This window comes from Sitophilus oryzae, unplaced genomic scaffold, assembly GCF_002938485.1.
Source record: "Sitophilus oryzae breed Bouriz unplaced genomic scaffold, Soryzae_2.0 scaffold_1007_pilon_pilon, whole genome shotgun sequence".
Classification (NCBI taxonomy): Eukaryota; Metazoa; Arthropoda; class Insecta; order Coleoptera; family Curculionidae; genus Sitophilus; species Sitophilus oryzae.
In genome coordinates, this window is record NW_022145624.1 from 904,526 (window position 1) to 908,625 (window position 4,100).

Consider the following 4,100-nt stretch of genomic DNA (forward strand, 5'->3'; position numbering starts at 1 on the left):
CCATTTAAATAAAATTCTCGATTTTTAAAAGTGGATTATTCTGGAAGGGTCGCTTGAATATAAGGTAAAGGTGGTGGTTCTAATATTTTTATTGTACAACGTGATTCTGTGAGGCACGAGCTACTTCCATCCACGGGTCAAGCAGATGGTTTGGCAGGTGGGGAAACATCTGTCGGGTAAACAGCTGACAGATCCTTCCTTTTCTTTCATGGTCGGCTGTTCTCTTGAAAAAAAACGTCTAAGACCTATATAATAACGTTCTAAGATTGTATAAGAAACTACTCGAGTCATTTCTTTTATTAAACTATATTTCGATGAATCAAAATAGTTATTTATATGACGTGAGTTTTCTACGATGTTCTCTATGAGTATCTCGGAAACTACTGGAGCTAGAGAGGTTAACAGGACACTTTGATCCCCTATTTAAACCCCTTAATCTAACAAATTTCCTAAAATGTCATTTAAAGAACCTTTGTACAACTTTTTATGCTTCTAAAGACAGCTGATACAAAGTTTCATAGAAACTTTTACTTTTTATAGTGGATGATTTTCCAGAAATGGCTTCTTAGTGCTCAATTACTTGCTATTAAATCAGAATTGATTTTTATATTTTCCAAAAAAAAAAAATCTTGCTAGTAAAGGACAGAGTTCTTAACCAGAATCTTCAATTTTGGCCCTTTTTTAGGAATTATTTCTTTTAATTTATGAGTAAATTTAATAGGCAGTAGCATTATTAGTAAAATATTTGCATAAATTGTGATTTTTTTAACCATAATTTTACGTTTTTCAATAATTATTAAATAGTCATCCTAGCCTGACTAACAGTAATCTACCAACTTAAATAGATTTTTTAACTAAAAAAAAATGGGAATCGACATTAATTATTGTTACACGTTTTGAAGCATGTCAAGAATTTTATAAATTTTATTACAAGCATTCAAGCAGTTAGCACCATTATCCATTGTTACTTGTACTTTGAACATGGCTATGAAACAGAGTACCACCATAAATACTTAATTATCTGGTCACAGTTCATACTGCAGTGATTACGACTATTATTTTCTATTTATCAGCTGATTTAATATGCATTTTTTCCAGAAATATTTATTTTATAATGTTAATTATGTTGATATAAGGCATTTTATAATATATTTCTTACAGTACTTTTCCAAGCCTCTGTATAAGCCCTAGGAACTTATTAAAATAAAGGAAAATTGTTCTTTTTCAATAGCATCCACGAATTCTTTCTTTTTTTTTTGAAGAATGATAATTTTAAGTAATTTAAACATTAGCTTAACTAGCAATTTATCGTGGGGTGGGACTGGGGGGGCCTTGGTTTGAGTCCATGGGGGGCCTAGGGCTTTTGTTTTTTTATAAATGAAAAATAATTTTAAAAAACGCATTTTTTGAATAAAACGTTTACATGAATTTCTCTATCAATAAATTTTATAGACTTAGTTATTAAACCGTGTCCCCATAGATTACTTAAATACCTACAAATTTTCTAAAAAATCAAAATTAACACATTTTTTGAACATGAAAACGTCATTTTTACTGCATGACAAGCAAATAAAAATTAATACGTAACCAAGAGTCAAAATTATTCAGGATTTCTCTGGGGGGTGCCCAGCAGTACCTGGGGGGACCCGGCATCCCCGGGCCGCCCTGTAGTTACGCCAATGAATTTAAATATTCCAGAATTATTGGACGGGGATGATGAACACACAAAAATTTTTCCATTTCTTCATTTTCAACATGTCAACAATACTCCCCCTATATACAGGGTGGTCCGAACTGTATTTAGGAAACTTCGGCAGCATATTCTGCAGTAAAAATGTTCGTATAAATGCATGTCCTAAAATGCTTAGTTTTGGAGATACAGGGTGAATAAGTTTCATTTATATTTCGATTTACGGGTACGGAACAAAAGTTATTACTCATCAAACCAGTTAAAAAAAATTCGGGTGTCATATTGACATGAAAATCAAATTTCTTATGTCAAAAAACTCCCAGACACCAATGTTCATCCCAATATTGACGTTACTTCAGAAATTATTGGGAAAAAATCTCTGGAAATAAAAATGAAATTTCTACACCCTGTATCTCAAAAACGAAGCATTTTAGGACATATACATTTATACAAACTTTTTTACTTATTTTGCAGAATATGCTGCCGAAGTTTCCGGAATACAATTCGGACCACCCTGTATATTTGGTTTTTTAAAGATTGTATTATGCTTACAGTATACTTTTTGCAACTTTTCATGTATATAGAGAATAAAGTTTAGGATATTTTTGACAGTTCTGTAATACTCTCGAGAGTGAGACTGATTGCGTCTGCAACAAGTGAGAAAGAGGTATACTTCGAGGCTTATTTGGTGCAGATGTGTGTCTGAAAACCGGCCTATGCCGTTGTATATATTCAAATATTACTTGGGGCCCTCACAGAGAGTGGAACGGGACCACACAAGAGCGCCGACTTGAGACTGCAGGCTATAAGATTGTGTATTTACACCGCCAAGAACAAAAAAGTATATTGAAAAGAAAAACAGGCACTTAAAAATATAAATGCATGGTCTTTTTATATTATACTAGCGTGTACCCGCGACTTCGTTCACGTCGAATTAATCATTTGTAATGGTGCTGATAAAGCAAAGCAACAATTCCCATTAACATACAAACTGGATAAAATTTTCTCACATTTATGTCAGCATGAGACAAAAAAATGTGGCGATATTATTATATAACTTGGTAATATTTGAGGGGTAGTTTCATCTCGTTGAAATTTGACTTTCGAAAAATCCGTTGACCAAAAATAAGCTTTTTACGTCAAGCAGTTTAAGCAGAATCGTGATTAATCAATTACCCAACTTTCTGGACACCCTGTATGATTTTTTAAAAAATTTCAAAATATGTAAAAAAACAAAATAAATTATGCGTGTCCAAGCGTTTTCCCGAAAGACTAACCGTTTTTTAAATAAAAAATATTGTAATATTTGAGGGGCGTTTTCACCCTCTTGAAATTTGAGATTCGAGAAGTCACTCCTTATCGAATCTCTACACCCCACAGTCGATCCGTTTGCCAGAACCCAGATTTTTTTGAAACACCAATAATATATGTCTCCATTGTATTTTAAACTATCAAAGTAGGTTTTAAAGGACTGGGAAGGTTAGGAATCGAAATAAAACAACACCCTTTTGGAAAACAACACGTAAAAACTGTATTTTTGGTCATTTAGCTTCTAAACCTAGGAAAGAAAAGTACGAACGGTTGCCTTAATCGCCGACCTACAAACAGGACAGTCCTCCAAGTTGGGAGCGCACGTCACACAAGTAGCCAGATGCCCACAAGGCAGAAACACTATGCCCACCTCAGCGTCCATGCATATTTTACACTGTCTAGCCTCCCTTAACCTTCTGTTCTCCTCCACGCTCAGAGGAGACGAACTATTGTCTGGATCGCTTGGTGGGAGTGTTTGAGCGCTTGAAGCTTTGACTACTTGGTTGATAGCTTCAGTTACAGTATCCCTGATACGACTGTAATAAAAAATAACCTCTATATATGATTCTATCTTATTTTAATCTTTCTTTGAACCATCAAAATAGATTTTAAAGGACTGGGAAGGTTAGGAATTGATATAAAACAACACCCTTTTGGAAAACAACACGTAAAAACTGTATTTTTGGTCATTTAGCTTCCAAACCTAGGAAAGAAAAGTACGAACGGTTGCCTTAATGGCCGACCTACAAACAGGACAGTCCTCCAAGTTGGGAGCGCACGTCACACAAGTAGCCAGATGCCCACAAGGCAGAAACATGATGCCCACCTCAGCGTCCATGAATATTTTACACTCTCTAGCCTCCCTTAATCTCCTATTCTCCTCCTCAAGGCTCAGAGGAGACGAACTATTGTCTGGATCGCTTGGTGGGAGTGTTTGAGCGCTTGCGGCTCACTACTTGGATGATAGCTTTAGTTACAGCATCTCTTGTACGAGTGTAGTTAAGAAGTTAATGATACAATCGTATTTTAATATTTCTTCGAACCATCAAAATAGGTTTTAAAGGACTGGGAAGATTAGGAATTAAAATAAAACAACACC